Source organism: Mesocricetus auratus, unplaced genomic scaffold, assembly GCF_017639785.1.
Source record: "Mesocricetus auratus isolate SY011 unplaced genomic scaffold, BCM_Maur_2.0 Super-Scaffold_100024, whole genome shotgun sequence".
NCBI classification, from domain to species: domain Eukaryota; kingdom Metazoa; phylum Chordata; class Mammalia; order Rodentia; family Cricetidae; genus Mesocricetus; species Mesocricetus auratus.
The window spans coordinates 16,745,286-16,763,937 of NW_024429205.1; positions in this window are offsets into that span (position 1 = coordinate 16,745,286).

Consider the following 18,652-nt stretch of genomic DNA (forward strand, 5'->3'; position numbering starts at 1 on the left):
TTTAAAGCACTCAAATTTATTGATTCTGTTTTTATCACAAGTGAAATTAAAGACTTTTAGTATAAATGAAGTCATATTTAGCTTCTTAAAATTCCAGGCCAGTGTGGAGTTTAATATACTCTTTGGTTTCCATAGAAAACTGCTCATTACAGGAACTAATGGAAGAAAAAAATAATTATCCCTATTGTTGTCTCAGTGGCATGCCCAGAGATATCATTTTACACAATTGTCAAGCCTACTGATAAGACTTCTAAACAGATCATGGAAGATCACTTGTGGGTGAACATTCTCATTTTTTCCAAAGTCAAAGTTATTTCCTTTTTGTAATGAGATGAAATTTTATAACTTGATGAGCTTTCATAGTTTATATTATTCATAGTACCGTGTATTGTATCTCAAAGTGCATGTGTATATACACCTATATAGCTATAATATGTACATATAAAGTTAATATATACTTACTCTTTGTTTTTTTAACTTGATGGACTTGCATAAACATAAAAAGTCTCACTTGGTATTAGAAATAAGTGTATTTGCATGAGACAACCAGACCCACAGGCAACAAAACCCACAGCATTTTATATTTGTGGAGGGGCTACCCTATATATCATGGTTCAGTCATAAAACATACTTGACACTAGGTGATCTGAGTCACTCTGAGATGGGATGTGATATGTCCATGTTGATAGACAAGAACAAAGAAATAGCATCCAGACTATCATGAATATTTTCCCACCATCTCCCATTTCAGGAAAGCCTCTATCCCCACTGAATATATAGGGTCCTGCTATACCCTTACATCATTTCCAAAACATATCCATAATGCAAAGACAATGCCACTAATGCCAGAAAAACCTGTCAATCTAGAGTAGAGAAAGATGGTAAAAGCTTTGGCCTAAGGCAGTGGTTATCAGTCTTCCTAATGCTGTAACCCTTAACACATTCCCTCAGGTTTCAATGACCCCCCAACCATAAAATGACTTCATTGCTATTTCACAATTAATTTTGCTAACATTATGAATTGTAATGTAAATATCTGAATTATGACCCCCTTTGGGGATCATGACTCACAGGTTGAGAATCACTGACCTAGGGTCATGTACTACAATTTCTGTTCTGTATAGTGGGGTGTGTGTGTGTGTGTGTGTTTGTGTGTGTGTATGTGTGCAAAGGCATGTGTGAGTGTAGGTATTCTTAGAGCCCAGAGAGGATATCAGATCCTCTAGGACTGAACTTACATGCAGTTATTAGGCTCCTGACATAGTTGCTTTAAGACTTGAACTTCGGTCGTTTGTAAGAGCATTTTTTGTTCCCAACTGTTCAGCTGCTTCCCCAGACCTAAATTTATATTTTAAGTAAGAAAAAAACAAAAGCTGAAATCAAAGGCATTAAAGGTATTAGATTAGTATAGCCTCAGGGGTGCTCGTCTTAGCCTTGATTCCAGAAACAGAGTTAGTGTATTAGGTACTTTTTCCTAAGGAGTCTCAAAGTAGCCTCCTTCTACTTCAGAGCTTAACTATCAGAGTCATAGTGAGGGGAAGAAAAGAAAAAAATAACACAGCTTCTTAAGCATTCAAAATATATCCGATTTCCCACTTTCCTCGACCTTGCAGAAGGAAAACTCGACAAACCTACTGTCAAAGTTAAGACTAGTCTTTTAAGGGTTTTAGTAGACTCGTAGATGTGATATTTGGGGCAGATCACAAAGGTTATCTGTGTAGCTTTCAGGCCACTGTGTCCTGCATAGTTCCCTCTCATTCATTCCAACTTTGTTCCTGCTTCTACAACATTATCAGGATCTCACCATCAGCCCCCAGAGCTATATCACAGCAGTGCATACCCGACCTTCAGGAGGCATGTATATTCTTTAAAGGTGTTTTGATTCCGTGTTATAGGAAATAAGCAGAGTCCAGGAGATGTGTCAACAAGTAACTTAGTAGCACTTCTGCACATCCAAATTAAAACGATAGGGCTTTACCGTTCTTCTATTTTCATCTAATTGTTACCTTTAATGTAGCTATTCTATCCAGAAAGAAAATAAAATGAGTTCATAAAATATAAGCCAGACCTATCTCCATGCTCTGATTAAAATCTATATACATTCTTGAATAAGCTCAAATAAATCTGAGTCCATTTCTAGACTTACGAGCAATGTACATCAAGCATAATGGTACCTCCTCCTTCTCATCCCTTTCAACATCAGTTGGGAAGGTAGAGTAAGAAGGGTTACCTCCCCTGAATTTAGAATATGCTACATATAAAAGGTCTTATGCATATAGTCTCCTCAGACAGAAACTGCTGCATATATACAGTAGTCTGTATCCTTCAGCCATAGAGATACTGTTTTCATCTTTATCACCTAGGAAAGTTTCCCTAAATTGTCTCAGCTCAATATCAGCATAGTTTATTTTACAGAAGTGTCCTTGATAGGGTTACTATTGCTGTGATGAAACACAACGAAAAGCAAGTTGGGGAGGGAAAGGGTTTATTTGGATCATGACTCCACATCACTGTTCATCACTGAAGGAAGTCAGAACATGAACTCAAACAGGGCAGAGACCTGGAGGCAGGAGCTGACATAGAAGCCCAGGGTGCTCAATTTGCTTTCTTACAGAACCCAGGTCCACCTGTCCAGTGACCCAACATTAGGTGGGCCCTCCCCCATCCATCACTAATTAGGAAAATGACTTACAGGATTGCTGAAAGTCTGAGCTTTAGAGGCATCTATCAACTGGGGTTCTCTCAGATAGCTCAAGACCACCAAGCTGACCAAAAACTAAAAATTAGCCAGTACAGTTGGCCCATGGTCAACTAGACACACAAATGCTCCATTTACCTAGATCTCAGGTTAATGAACATCACAAATATAAAACAGACTACAAACTTAAAAGTCCTCAGCTTCTACCAGGTCAAATATTTTCATAGTTCAGTCACTTAAAAAACCCACAATCTCTTTTCTAATCTAAAATCTCAAAGTAAATAAGTAAATAAAATCGAACACGGCTAGGGGTGGGGGGGGAGTGGGAGCTGGGAAGAAGAGAGGGGTGAAGAGGAAGAGAGTTGGTCATGGGGGATCAGGAAGTTGAGTGGGTGGGGGGAGAATGGGGGGAAGAGGGAATCATAGGATAGAAGACAGATCAGGCACCAGAGTGACCTCGAGTGATGTAAAGGGATAACACCAATTGGCAAGCCAAGCAATAGTGGAGAGACCACCTCGAATGCCCATTCCCGATAATGAACTTGATGTCTATAACCATCCGGGAGCCTTCATCCTGTGACTGATGGAAGCAGAGGCAAACACACAATTAATCACTGAACTGAACCCAAGGAACCCAGTGACAGAGAGAGGAGTGATGAGCAAATTGGCAAAGATTGGGCTGGCAAAACCAGCAGAGACAGCTGATCTGAACAGAAGAGCTCTTGGACCCCAGACCGACAGTGGGGAGGCCAGCATGGGACTGATCAGGACCCCCCCCAAATGTGAGTGCCAGCGAGAAGGCCTGGGCAACCTATGGGGCCCTGAGTTGTGGATCAGTGTCTATCCCTGGAATACAAACAGTCATCGTGTGCCTATAGCACAAAGAGGGATGCTCTCTCAGCCTGGAATCTTAGGGGAGTGCCTGGACCCTACCCAGAGTGAAGTGACAGACTCTAGATATCCCCTATGTGGAAGAATTTGGCAATAGGGTGGGAGGGTAGGTGGGAAGGGGAGTGCGGGAGGAGGGGAGGGAGAGGGAACTGGGATTGACATGTAAAACAAGCTATTTAAAATTAAAATAAAAAATGATAATAAAAAAGTTTAAAATCTCTCAACATTACACATCTATAAAGCTAAAAATAAATCAAATGCTTTCATATTTCAATAGGAAAGAACCATGGCACCCTCACAACCTGAACAAAGCAAAACCAAACTCCAATAATGTAAATAACTCAATGTCCAGTTAGTCGGGATTTAGTCACGATTTTCAGGACTTCTCTCTGGGGCTTGTGTCACTTATTAGGCTTGTCTTCTAGGCTCCAGCTGGCTCTATTCCGCTGATGCTGCTCTTGATAGACCTTCCATGGTACTGACTTCTCCAAAATGCTGCAGCTGGGCTATACTTTCACCAATAGCCTCACCTGGGCTCTCTTTGTGGTGCAAGACTGTAAGTTGTCTACATGAAATCTTCAATTCCGGGGCTTCAACTGCTACTGAGACTGTACTCTCTCCATTATCCTAGCCTTGCTTCTTGCAGTGGCAATCTTCAGCTGTTTTTCATGATGTGTTCATGCCTTCAAAACCAGTACCACTTGGTGACTCTTACACAACCAAATTCAGCTGCCACCATGACTGCTTCTGGAACACAGAGTCAGTGCCCTGATTCTCAGGAAAGCACACTCCAGAAGTTCTTACCACCATGATACCGGTGTCTTCTTAAAGCCCGCTAATTTCTCAGTTCTAGCTAATCAGCATCAATTGTCCCAGGAAAACAAAGACACTATTTCAATGGTGCAGTGCTGGTGTCCTGTTAATCAAGGCTGACACTTCATTTCCAGTTGACAAAACTTAACTTAAAATAACAAATATGCAATGACTCCAATAGTCTTTAAGTAACTTTCTTTTATTATTATTATTATTATTTATTTTTAAATTTAAATTTAAATTAGAAACAAGGTTGCTTCACAAGTCAGTTCCAGGTCCCTCTCCATTTCCCTCCCCTCCTCCTGTGCCCTCCCCCACCCCCCAAATATCCCCTCATTTCCCAAGGGAGGGTGAGTCCCTCCTTGGGGGTGTCCATAGTCTGTCATTTCATCCAGGGCAGGGCCTAGACCCTCCCCCAAGAGTTCAGGGTGAGAGTGCTTCTCACAGTGTTGGATGGGAGTCCAAAGTCCATTTGTATACTCCGGATAAATACTGATCTACTGCCCAAGGCTCAATAGATTATCTAGGCCTCCTCACTGACACCCACATTCAGGGGGTCTTGATCAGTCCCATGCTGGATTTCCAGGCATCAGCCTGGGATTCAAGAGTTAACCCTTGTCAGGTCAGCTGTTTCTGGGGGTTAAACCATCCCAGTCTTAATCCCTTTGGTCATCAGTCCTCCCTCTCTTTTACTGGCTTTCTTGAGTTCAGCTCAGTGCTTAGCTGTGGGAGTCTGCCTCTTCTTCCATCAGCCACTGACTGAGGGTTCTATTTCCCAGACTCTCTGGCCATGGGATTGTAGGGTGGCACTCCCCAGATCTATGTCTAAATTCCATACATGAGAGAGTACATGCCATGTTTCTATTTTTGTGACTGCGTTACCTCACTCAGGATGGTTTCTTCTAGTGTCACCCATTTGCCTGCAAATTTCAGGATTCCATTGTTTTCTTCTGCTGAATAGTACTCCATTGTGTAAATGTGCCACATTTTCTCTATCCACTCTTTGGTTGAGGGGCATCTAGGTTGCTTCCAAATTCTGGCTATTACAAATAATGCTGCTATGAACATAGTGGAACAAACATCCTTGTCATATGAATGGGCATCTTTTGGATATATGCCTAAGAGTGGAGTTGCTAGGTCTTGTGGTAGGTTTATTCCCATTTTCTGAGGAATCTCCATACTGATTTCCAAAGTGGCTGAACAAGTTGGCACTCCCACCAGCAATGGAGGAGTGTTCCCCTTTCACCACATCCTCTCCAGCATAAATTGTCTTTGGTGTTTTTGATCTTAGCCATTCTGACAGGAGTGAGATGGTGTCTCAGAGTTGTTTTGATTTGCATTTCCCAGATGGCTAAGGATGTTGAGCACTTTCTCAAGTGCCTCTCAGCCATTTTAGACTCCTCTATTGAAAGTTCTCTATTTAGTTCTGCAGCCCACTTTTTAATTGGATCCTTTGGTGTTTTGGAGACTTCCTTCTTGAGTTCTTTGTAAATTTTGGAGATCAGCCCTCTCTCAGAGTGGGGTTAGTGAATATTTTTTCCCATTCTGTGGGCTGCCTTTTTGTCTTGCTGACTGTGTCCTTTGCCTTACAGAAGTTTCTCAGTTTCAGGAGGTCCCATTTTTTAATTGTTGATCTCACTGTCTGTGGTACTGGTGTTATGTTCAGGAAACTGTCTCCTGTACCAATTCATTCAAGGGTACCACCCACTTTCTCTTCTAAGAGGTTCAGTTGGCTGGATTTATGTTGAGGTCTTTGATCCATTTGGACTTAAGTTTTGTGCATGGCAATAAACATGAATTGATCTGAATTCTTCTACATGCCAGCCTCCACTTATGCCAGCACTATTTGTTGAAGATGCTTTCTTTTTTCCATTGTATATTTTTAGCTTCTTTGTCAAACAACAGATATTCATACATGTGTGGGTTAATATCAGGGTTTTTTCAATTAGATTCCATTGGTTTACTTATCTATTTTTGTGCCAATACCTAGAAGTCAAGATGGTGATGCATCCAGACATTGCCTTGTTGAACAGGGTGGTTTTGGCTATCCTGGGTCTTTTTTTTCCATACAAAATTGATTATTGTTCTTTCAAGGTCTGTGAAGAATTGGGCTGGGATTTTAATGGGGATTGCATTAAATCTGTAGATTGCTTTTGGCAGGATTTAAAATAAACAAATATGCAATGACTCCAATAGTCTTTAAGTAACTTTCAAACTTACTTCCATCAAAAACTTCACAAGACTGGCCTCCATGCTCTGCATCTTTCTTAACATATGTAGTTTCCAAACTCCCAGAGAAGAGCTTACTAAACTTTGAACACTTAATGGCTTTTCTTGCCTGAAGTCCCAAAGTCCTTCCACAATTCTCCCAAAAACCATATGGACAGGTCTGGCATAGTAATAACTTGTTATCCTGGTACAAATTGCTTTATTGCTATTGCTGTGATAAAATACCAGAATCTTGAAAGCCAGTTGGGAAGGAAGGGATTTATTTGGCTTATGCTTCCACACCACTGTTTGCCACTGAAGGAAGTCAGAAGAGCAACTCCAACAGGACAGGAATCTGGAGACAAGAGCTGTTATAGAGGCCATGGCGAAGTGCTTGTTCTTCCTGGCTGCTCAGCTTACTATTTTATAGAATGCAGGACCACCAGATCAGGGATAGACCCATCTACAACCTGTTGGGGCTTCTCCCATTAATCACTAATTAAGAAAACACCCTGCAGGTTTGCCTCCAGCCTGATCTTAAAGAGGCATTTGCTCAATCAAGGTTCTATCCTCTCAGATGACTCTAGCTTGTGCATGACGTATTCTGATTTTGTTTGTTGTCTTGCTTCCTGTATATCTCTTGCAATAAGAAAGAAATCTGGCAAAAGAGAGATCTGGTATGCTTGCTCACCATTTGCAATCTGTGCCTTAAAAACAATCCCCAGCATAGTGGCTGTTCATTACTGTTTTCAGAAGGAAAGAATAAAGGAATGAATAATTCATTCCATGCTCAAATTCCTCTCAAACTTACTTGTCGTTATCTGAACAAATGCTTCCTCTGTTTTTCTGGAAGGGAAGTATTGATAAAGAGCTCAGTTGTTCTCTGTTGTTACATGGTTTTCACTACAACACACTTTGTTCTTTATTTACCTGGTATTTAGCTTTCTGAAGTACTTTCATACTTGCATCCTATGGAAACACACAAGATTCTTTCTATTGCCACGCGGCTTCGGTTGTAGCTTACTGAACCCCCACAAGCTTCTTAATACAGGCTAAGAACACTACTATATACTTTGTATTTTAAAGTATCACTGACCTTTTCTTATGAATGCATTTTGGTATGTTTATATATAACATTTGTAATATATAGTATAATGTGCATTATAACTTAAAAGGTATGAATAAAAATCTAAGATGTGCTTTAACCAGCACACAATAAATAATTATATGAATGTGTGGGAGGATATGATGGAGCAGTTGGGGAGGGCAGAGGGGAAAGAAAGGGCAATGGAAATTAATGTATGAAATTCTAAAATAAATTGAAAAATTGTATTAAAATGAGCAAATGACTGAGGGATGAGCTAAAGAGTGAGTGAATGAATGCATAAGGGAATGAATGAAAGTGCAAAGCACAGGAAATACAATTCAATACAAAACAAAAAAATCAGACATTGATTTTGGTTATTACAACATTTCCTTAAAGGATGGCTCATAACATTTATTTTGCTGTACTTTCTTCTAAAATCTATTTTAAAAATTCACCATGGTTTTCTATCAATTGCAGACTGTTTCTTTAATTATTTACTCTGTACAAAAATTCCAACAAGCCAAAAGTAAATACTGATGAGAAAAATAATTTTAAAATATTTTTATTCAACTATATTCCCTTCAAGAATTTTTAAGAGAATTCTGAAAATAAGTATCAGCAAAGTATACTTCTTAGAATGCAAGTGATAGGGCAAATGTTCTTTATTTCAGCTAATATGAACAGGTTCTTAGTGGCTTCATATTCTTTCACCTCCATTCTATAACATTAGCAAACAATAAAAAACAATCTTACGAAAAAGGAGAAAATGAAAATATGTATGCTATTGTTCAATTAATAAGTCAGCTCTAATCAGTTTGAAAGGGTAAGGACAACAAAAAGAGACCGGGGTGACAGAAAAGGTGTCTTTTACATTTATTTTGTGTACTTTGCCTACCAGTATGTATTTGGACCACTTGTGTGTCTGGTACATTTTTAAGCCAAAAGAAGATGTTGGATTCCCTGGGACTAGTTACAGATAGTTGTGAGCCACCATGAGACCATTGGGAAATGAACCTTCATCCTTTGGAGTAGCAGTTTGAGCACTTAACTACTGTCTGCAAACCATATCTTTGAAGGTAATGATTCTGTCATTAGACTATACCAGAGAATATCCACCAGATGCAATAGGAAACTAATATAGAAATAGACATGTAAAAATTTCAGTAAATAATGAACAAATAATATGGAAGAATAATTTTCACTAAATAAAAATAGAATATTTTGACAAACAGGGAGAAAGAAATTGGCCTTCATGGAGAATCCAATTAAACTTTGTCCAACAAGTATATGAATTTTTTAAATTTAAATTTGTAACAAGCTTGCTTCACATGTCAATCCCAGCTCCATCTCCCTCTCCTCCTCCCCCACCACCCCCACCAGAACCCCCAGCCTCCCACCTACTCCCCACTCTGTTCCCCAGGGAGGGTGAGGCCCTCCAAGGGGGATCTCCAGAGTCTGTCATTTCATCCATGGCAGGGCCTGGGCCCTTCCCTAAGAGTCCAGGCTGAGAAAGCATCCCTCATTGTGGAATGGTTTGCAGTGCTCTGGATCAGCACACATAGCAATCTCAGTTGGCAAAAAGAAAAACAGGTACATTTATATTAATAAAAATGACTATGAGTTACTTATAAGACCTATTGCAGAGATATCTGTCAATGCGTGTTTTTAAGAACTTTTACAAACCTCCTAAAGCATGCTAATTTCATTTTTGACTACTTTGCATGAATGCTCTCCCATTATCTATGTGGGAATGTCTTATTAGACACTTAAGTTTTCTTTCTGTGTCACCTCAAGTTTCATTTCTTGGAAGCCCTGACTTAACTTGGTAACTTGGCATTGCAGGGGGGATGTCTGATGGTTTTGAAAACGAGCATCTTTGCATGTCTGTTGTAAATAGAAATGGAAAGAAAGAACTTAGCAAATGACACACATTTCTACTGGTAGAAAAGTTGGGTGTGATTTTACCCCGCAAAAGGGGTAAAAAGGGTAGTGTAACCCATTATCATAGAAAATCAAGGCAAAAGTTGATGACAACAAGGAATAAAGGAGATGGTAAGAAAGGCAAGGGCATCTGCTCTAATAAGGCAGATGAATGACCAAGGCCAAGATGATGAAATGGAGAGAAGTTCTAGGTCCAGAATGCTGTTTCCCAGTGGAGCGAGCTGATCACTTTACAAGGAAAGAGAGATGCTTGAGCCAAACTGCAAAGGCAGGCACTGTTTTAATCAGAACAGTGAGAGGTCTGGCTTTTCTAGATGCCAAGTGAAGAGACTTCTCCCAGCATCAAGGCATAAAAAGAGAGGGGAAAGACTTTACGAAACTCCAGAGGACGTTCCTATAGAGATGGACATAGCTTACAGTAAAATCAATGAAGTGTGTTTACATGTGCATACACATGCCTACAAGCACACAGCTTAGTACGTTTATGGTTTGGTCGTCTTTATGAAGCTCAGGTGTGCAGGACTAAGCTCTTTATTCATGGGAGCACACATAACATCAGCTTACATAAGAACTCTGTATACACTGTGCTTTTTGTTACCTTTCACTGTTCGTGTCCTACTACCAGACCGTTCCACCGTAAATCTCTCTCTAGTGTGTTGGGTGTTTCATGGTTGTCTTTTTTGTTTACTCGGATATGTTAATTTTCAATCTCCTAGCTTTAAACCTTCAGGGCAGACTCATGCCCAAGAGTAGTAGGTCAACATAAAATGGACTCTGGTTTTGCTTTTGTGTTTTTTTGTTTTTGATGTCGTTTTGCTTTGTTTTATTTTTCTGGTCTTTTTGGTTTGTTTCAGTATTGCATATATTGTGAGATTTTACTTTCTTTGTTTCTCTTGATTTTTGTTTTTGTTATGGAGGGAGAGAGAGAGAACAATTGAATTTGAGTGGTGAGGGAGTAGCTCAGGAGGATCTAGGAGAAGTAGGGGGAAGGGAAAGAATATGACCAAAATATACTGCATAAAAACAATTTAAATTAAAAAAATTCCTGGAGAGAAAAACATCTGAGAGAATGCTTATAAAATATTAATTTTATACTGCAAATAAATAATTGATAATGTGTTATTTTCCATATTTCAAATAAGAGGTTATTTTAAGAGATGGTTAGTGACTTGTATGGCTCTAGAATTTACATGAATGATATCGTGCTACATTTTCATGTATATTGTAAAGCTTTTTATCATTGTCTTCTATGTTCTTGGAAGCAATCCATGCCAATTACACAATCATGTTCCTTATAACTGAAGCACTATATCCTTAGACATACATATTGTACTTTTAAATAATAACAATCATGTTTACAACCCTTCTCAATAAAATGAATGACCACAATATGGATATATCATTTAAATTCAAGCTAGACACTTACTCAATCTCAAAACTTGTAGATACCTATACATATTTGTATTCTCATTAGTTAAGTAACATTTGTATTTATAGCATTATTATTATTTTTATAGCAAATATTATTATATTTATAGCAAAATTATTATTTTTGGTATTATAATATAATTACATCATTTTCCACTTCTGCTTTCTCCCTCCAAGCCCCCCAAAAAGCCTCCACCTCTTACCTGCTTTCAAATTCATGGCACCTTTTTCTTAATTGTTAACTTTGGTGTGTGCGTGTGTGTGTGTGTCCTTATGTGTTCCTAAGCATATAAATACATTTTTCTGAGTCCATATGTTGTCACTTGTATGTACAGGTCTTCAGGGAGGATCATTTGATATTAGAAAACCAGCAGTTGGTGTGCTCATATTTGCAAAGAGGCAAAGGGTTGTTTCAATGTTATAGTTCATATCTTTCTGATTATGAAAAGGATGAGTGGAGTTGTTAGTGCTCTCTAAAGGGAAAAGAACTGCTAGAATAAAATCAGGGTATCAGACTGGTTGAGAATTCAGTAATTGCTTAGTCTCCAAGGCTGCATGTCTCAGTAGTTTTAATGTTGGACTTAAGTCTTGGATGCTTTCTGAGGAGTTACTGGTCTTCAGTCTAAGCTGGAAATTAAAAGAAGTCCATCTTAAGTCTCAGGAACAGGATAGATAAGCTCACCAGAAAAACTAAAATCAAGAAATCAAATAGCCTTTTCATTCGCACTTCCATCAAAAGTAGTTGTCCAAATTTAGGACATGTTCTATTCAGGTTTTTATGTCAACTAGACACAAGCTGGAGTCATTTTGGAATAGAAAACCTCAACTGAGAGAACGCTCCCACTAAGTTGGCCTGTGGGAAAGATTTTGATGCATTTTCTAATTGATGATTGGTATGTGGGTGCCAACCACTAAAGGGGTGGTACTTCCCACAGGTGGGTGACCCTGAGTAGTTCAAGAATGCATACTGAGCAACTCATGACAAGGAAACCAATAAGCAGCACTCCTCCATGGCTACCTCCATTGCTGCCCTGACCTCCCTCAGTGATGGTTTTACAAGATGTGAAGTGAAGCAAACCATTTCTTCCCCAAGTGTTTTGGGGCATGGTGTTTTATCATAGCATTAGAAATACCAAATAAGACAGGATGGGTTTTCCTATTCAAATAACTTGATCAAGAAAATCACTCAGGAGATTCCCAGTGGTTTGTGTTTTAGTTGATTCCAGATACAGTCAAACTGACATGCAAGATTGGCCATTACAAATTCCTCATAATTTTTATTTGCTTGTTTTCATTTATTAATTTTGGGCTTTCTGCTTATGAACTTCTCTACCACTTGCTGGCCAACTTCTCAATCCTCATTAAATAGTTCTCTATATTTAGAGAATATTTGTTGGTTAAGTCTTTTCAACTTGGTATACACATTTAATTGGATTTTCTCAGACAATATATCATGATTATAGTTTTCACTCCCACAGCTAAACCCACATCATCCCTATCTCCCTACCCACCCAAACCCACACTTTTACTTTCTCATTACAATACAAACAGTTATATAATAATTAAAAAAATAATAAAACATACAATAGAAACAAACCAGAATAGGACAAAAAAAAGAAACAGAAGAAAAAGAACCAAAGGAAAAACTCAAGAACTATTTATAGCTGCAGAGACACAGTTTCATATACCCCAAAACCCCATACAAACATAAAACTGGAAAACATAAGATATACACAAGAACAGAAAGGATCAAGAAAGAAAGAAGGAAGGAAGGAAAGAAGGGAGGGAGGAAGGGAGGAAAGGAAGGAAAGGAAGGAAGGGAAACACAAGATAAAGATTCTCTAAAACTATCATGAAGTTTTTTATTTTTTGTTTGTTTTTTGTGTGTTCTTTTGGGTTTTTCTTTTTGGGGGGTGTCTGGTATCCATCTACTTCTAAGCACAGGGTCTGGCCCTAAGTGTAGCTTGTACATCTGTAAGTCCTCTTGGAGAAAACTAAGTTTTCACTTGCAAGTGCTTCCATTTGGAGATAGCTTCTGAGTGAGGGATATGGACTTCCTCTTCTCTCAGCACTAGCACTGTATCTGGCCCAGACCTGTGCAGGCTCACAGAGCCTGTAACCCGTGCTGTTACTACGCATGTTGTTCCAGGCTCTGTGAGTTCATATGCTTGTCATTCCTGTTATGTTTAGGAGACTTTGTTTCGTTGGTTTTCTCCATCCATTCTGGCTCTTACAACATTTCTGCCTTTTATTCTACAGGTTGCCCTGAGAGGAAGGATATGATGAGACATCTCATTTAGAACTGAGTGTTCCAAGGTCTTTAGCCCTCTGCATTTCGTACAGCTCTATGTCTCTGTATTTGTTCTCACTTACTGTAGAAGTGAGCTTCTCTGATGATGGTCAAGGGAGACACTGGTCCAAGAGAATAGCAGAATGTCATTAGGAATTATTATATGGACACAGTCCTTCAGCAGAAGAATACTATTTAGTTTTCCTCTATGTCTCTGGCCTATCTACTCCCAGGTTCCTGGCTACCCTGGCAGAGCTAGGAATGGATTTCATAACATGCAGTGGTCCTTAAACCCAATTTGATATCATTTGTTTACTCCCACAAGATTTGTGTCATTATTGTACTAGCACATCCTGTAAGCAGGTCACCATTGTATATTGCAGTGCTTATAGCTAGGTTGATGTTTACCTTTCTGTTTTCATAAAGTGCAAAATACCTTCCACCACCATGAATACTAGTCAGTAGGAGTAAAGGGTGTAGGTAAGCACCTGCTCAACTTTTTCATGTCTAATGAGTAATGTGGATGTTGTCTTCAGCAATAACGCCTTACCATTAGTTTGTGGAAAGTCACCAATAGCCACGGCAGCAGCACTAGTTGTTTGGGGATTCCCTTGGGTCTATTTGGTCAACAACTTCACTAGATGTAACCCATCCCCAGAAATAGAGGCTTACTTTGGTGACAGGAAATGTTCAGTTATAGTTCTGTATCCCCTGTTATTTGTTGATCCCATTTAGACCCATCATACACACACACACACACACACACACACACACACACACACACACACATATATATATATATATATAAGCAATTTTCTATTGCATTTGGTTTCCAATGCACCCTCAAATTTCTATTATTTTAACTTTGTCATTTATTCTCTTTCCCCCTTCCCTTGCTCTCCTGGTTTTATCCTTCCATTCCAGTTGTCCTGTTTTCATACCTATTTATTGTGTTACTGCTTCCGAGTGAGATCCATCTCTCCCAACTAGTTTCTTGCTCACTACTTAATCTCTGTGACTGTAGCCTGCTCATGAAAGAATTAACAGCAAATACATACCACATTTGTTTTATTGGCTCTGGGTTACTGCCCACTTCTTTTAGGTGTTGGGTTAGCTTTAGTTTTATTGTTGTTTGTTTGTACTTTTTTATGTTTCTGCACTGAAGACCAAATTTCTTCTATTCCATTTTTCTTTAGCTTCGGGACATTGCCTTCCCATATCAGAATTTAATTACAGGGCGTCCCTGGATTATTTAACTAATAATGGTCATCATCTTCAGAGACGACAGATGGACTTAAGGAGATATCTGTACAGAGCTGAAAACCTTACATGGCATTTTAAGCAAAAGAAAACCATGGCATCCCTCTGGAGTCACTGATGAAATGGGCCATGCTTTCAATTTTAGTTTATAAAGTGACATCATCTACAAAGTGCAACCCTGGCAGATTCTCAGGGGAGAAAAACCCTCATACTAATTAATAAGGAAACGAAAGGGAGTCATTATGGGAAAAATCACCCTTTCTAAATCTAAACTCAGCATGATTAGAATTGTCAGTTAACAACTACAGCCAAGACAGCAATGGTCTAAGAACCAAGGAAATTTTATCTGTTAGGCCAAGGATTTTCTGTTTTACCCCCAACATAATATTTTTATCAATTACACAATGAAACCTAATCACACTTGCTTCACAGTCCTCCAAAGATTTTCTTTTCTGAGAAAGTCTGGACAGCATCCTTATGGGAGTGTTGAAGTGATGATGCTACTTGGGGAATATTATCTTTGGGCACTACTTTCACGACTGACTATCATATTTACAGCAAAAAAAGGATGGCTTGACCCTATGCAGGGATTCAAGTATCCTCTCCATGCATGTCTCAGCTGCCTAAGTCATCTTGAGACGGGGATGCTAAAGGTAGCATTATAAAAGTTCCTCTTTGTTTGATCATCTCTCATGTGAAGGAAATGAAGTTTTAGTGTGAACTAACAAATTTCACCTACTATCTGTAAAACCTGATTTTCTGAGCAGTGATATAAGTATTTAATTTTTTTGTCCTGGAGTTTTATTGAAGATATAGAAAAACTGAGATGTTGATCCATGCACACAATGAAATATGATCATATCCACCATGCCCCAAACTGAATTTAATTCCCCTTTGTAGGACAGAATGCTTTTTCCTTTTAAAAAATGTTTTAGTTTTAAATGCCAACTGAAGTTTCCTTCCTTCTTCTCCTCCCAGTCCTCCCCAGCCCCAGTCCACTCCTCTGTTTCTATTCAGATAGGGCTGGCCTCCATGGGCATCAAAAATTATGGCTTATCAAGTTGCTATAAGACTATATACACTTTGCCTGGTATTAAGGCTGGCAAGGCAACCCAGTATGAGGAACAGGGTCCCAAAAGGCTGTAAATGAGTCAGAGACAGCCCCTGCTCCCACCGTTAAGATTCCTACAAGAAGATCAAGTTAAACAACAGTAACATATATGCAGAGGTTTTAAGTCAGTCCTATGTAGGTTCCCTGGTAGTTGGTTCAGACTCTGTGAGCTTCTACAAGCCCAGGTTAGTTGATTCTGTGGGTTTTCTTGTGATATGTAGAACCCCTCTTGTTCCTAAAGTCCTTCCTCCTTCAAATCAGCAGGTTCCCTGAGTTCTGCCTAATATTTGACTGTGTGTCTCTTCATCTGTTTCCATCAGTTGCTGAATAAATCCTTTCTGATGACTATTTATCTAGGCACCAATCTGGGAGTATACCAGAATATCATTAGGCATCATTACGTTGATTGACAATTTCTTTTCCTCCAGTTGTTTTTGGTTCTATCCTAGGTCTCTGGGTTAACTAGGCTCTGGGTTTTGGCACTCCAGGCAGCATTAGAATGGGTTCACATTCATGTCATGGGTCTCAGACTGGACTAGTTATCCATGGACCACTCCCATAATCTCTGAGCCACCTTTACCCTAGCACATCCTGTAGGGAGGACAGGCTGTAGGTCAATGATTATGTGGCTGGATTGGGGTCCCAGTCTTTCCATTGGAAGTCTTGCCTGGTCATAAGGGATGATCAATTCAGGTTACATGTCCACAATTTCTAGCTGAACCTTGAGATAGAGATTCTCCAAGGGTGTGTGTGTGTGTGTGTGTGTGTGTGTGTGTGTGTGTGTGTGTGTGTGTGTGTGTATGCAATGATGCAATGATGGTGGTAATAATGATTTACTAAATAATCTATAATATCACCTAATTGGACAAGATGCAAAAACCTCTATGTCATGATGTGGCATCTTGTACCTTGCTGTTAAGTAGCAAACATTAAGAACATGCTGATATAAATGAAACATGTAATTGCTGTCTGCAGTAATATATGTACATATACATGTATGAATGTATATTTAATAATAATATTAGTTAGGCAAACAACGATTTCAGATAATTTTAGGTGAGCAAAGTCTTGAGAAAGAGAAATAGAGAATGTGCTTGCCCCATCTTGTGAATCTTAATGAAGTCACAGTTAGAGGTGCCTGGTGGCAGCAATCTATTCCTAGGCATTCAAACAGACAACTGAAGAAGAGGCAGAGAAGGGGAGAATAGTATTTCTAGCATTCAGAAACAGCAAGTTGGAAGGCCCAGAGGACAAAGAACGAGTAAAGCATTGCCAGGGAACCTAAGGGATGCTGTGCTCCCTGTCCCAAAGGAAATATCACATTCTTTTACCACCTAACCCCCACATTCCTTCATCATGTGCACATTTGAATTGACATGATCTATCCCTCAAGTATTCACATTACAACTTCTGAACTTTATGTTCAGATCAAACTCATTATTTTTAAACTCTAAAATACCCTCTCTTATGATTCCTTTTTAAATTTGTTTTATAATTTCCCTAACGGAGCCCAATTCTCCTATCTTAGCATAACTCCAGACCAACCACCTAGGATTATCCCAAGGAGTTATCTACATGAAGTAATTACTTTTTATTTTTTTCCAACCATTTCATATTCCAAGATAAGTCTTTAGACTTTAAGGCACGTACCAACTGTTCAGTTTGCAGATTTCCTCGCAAGTTGAAAGTGCAGAGTCAGCAACTTACTTTACAGACTAGAAAGGAAAGTTTGAAAAACCATTCCACCTATGCCTCCTTGGGTCCTTACGGAATCGTGATTAATTCCTTAAGATGTCAAAAAATGGCAATTAACTCTGTGCCTTTTGTTGAAGATTAGGTACCTTTGTTCTGTCATTTGAATAATAGTTTTATGATAATGCATAGTTGTGGTGAGCACAAGTCATATTGAATCACTTCCTCCTGAGCTCAGACCTGGAAGGCTGTCTTGCATGTCAAAACAATGGGGGAAGTTAGAGGAGTGCAACTGGAGAGAAGGCATTCTATTTCAAATCCTTCAGATAACAAGAGTGAGATATTGGAATAGAATGGCTAAGAATATATTTTCTTATTCATCAGTAGATTGCAAATGTTTACTACACTGACATTTAGAGGTGGATACGCAGGTGTACCTTATTCCACATAAAGGATGTCTTCCTAAAGAGATGTATAGGAATTACTGAGAAAGAATTTATATTTCATATTTGTTAAGGAAGCTTTCCATACTAAGAGTACCTGGGTTCTCCTCCACAAATGCAAAGACATTTTGGCATGAAAATTTATTTATTTGATGTATAAACTAATATGTTTATATTTCTCTATTTGTTTAAAATAGGTCCAACCAATGAGGAACATAAATCTAAGACAAATATTTCTAGTTTGGGAACAATACCTATATTTTTTTTTATTTTAAATTTAAAATTTTTATCTTACTTTGCATGTATAGAGTTGTTCAGTCTGCATGTTATACCTGTATCACCCTTGCTTGCATTGTGTCTGAAGAAGCTGGAAGAGAGCATTAGATCTCCTATATATTGATTTACAGATGGTTTTTAGCAGCCATGTGGTTTCTTGGGATAAAATCTAGGTCCTCTGCAAAAGCATCCAGGACTCTCAACCTCTGAACCTTCTCTCCAGCCACATTACCTAGAGATGAAGAAGGAGAAGAAGAAGAAGGAGGAGGAGGAGGAGGAATTTTGTTAAAAATGGGGGAAACTTGAAGGACAAAAGGTGGAGAGAAGAATAGCAAAAATAGGAAAAGATACTGAGATTTCAAGTGGCCAAGGATGCAGTTGTGAATCTAAGAACACCTATGTTTCTAATCTATTGTAGGTATTATCTCTTCAAGTTGGCAACTTTGCATGGAAGTAAGTTTTTATTAAAAGTATGGTGCATGCTTTTAATGTCCGGCTTCCCAAATAGAACAAT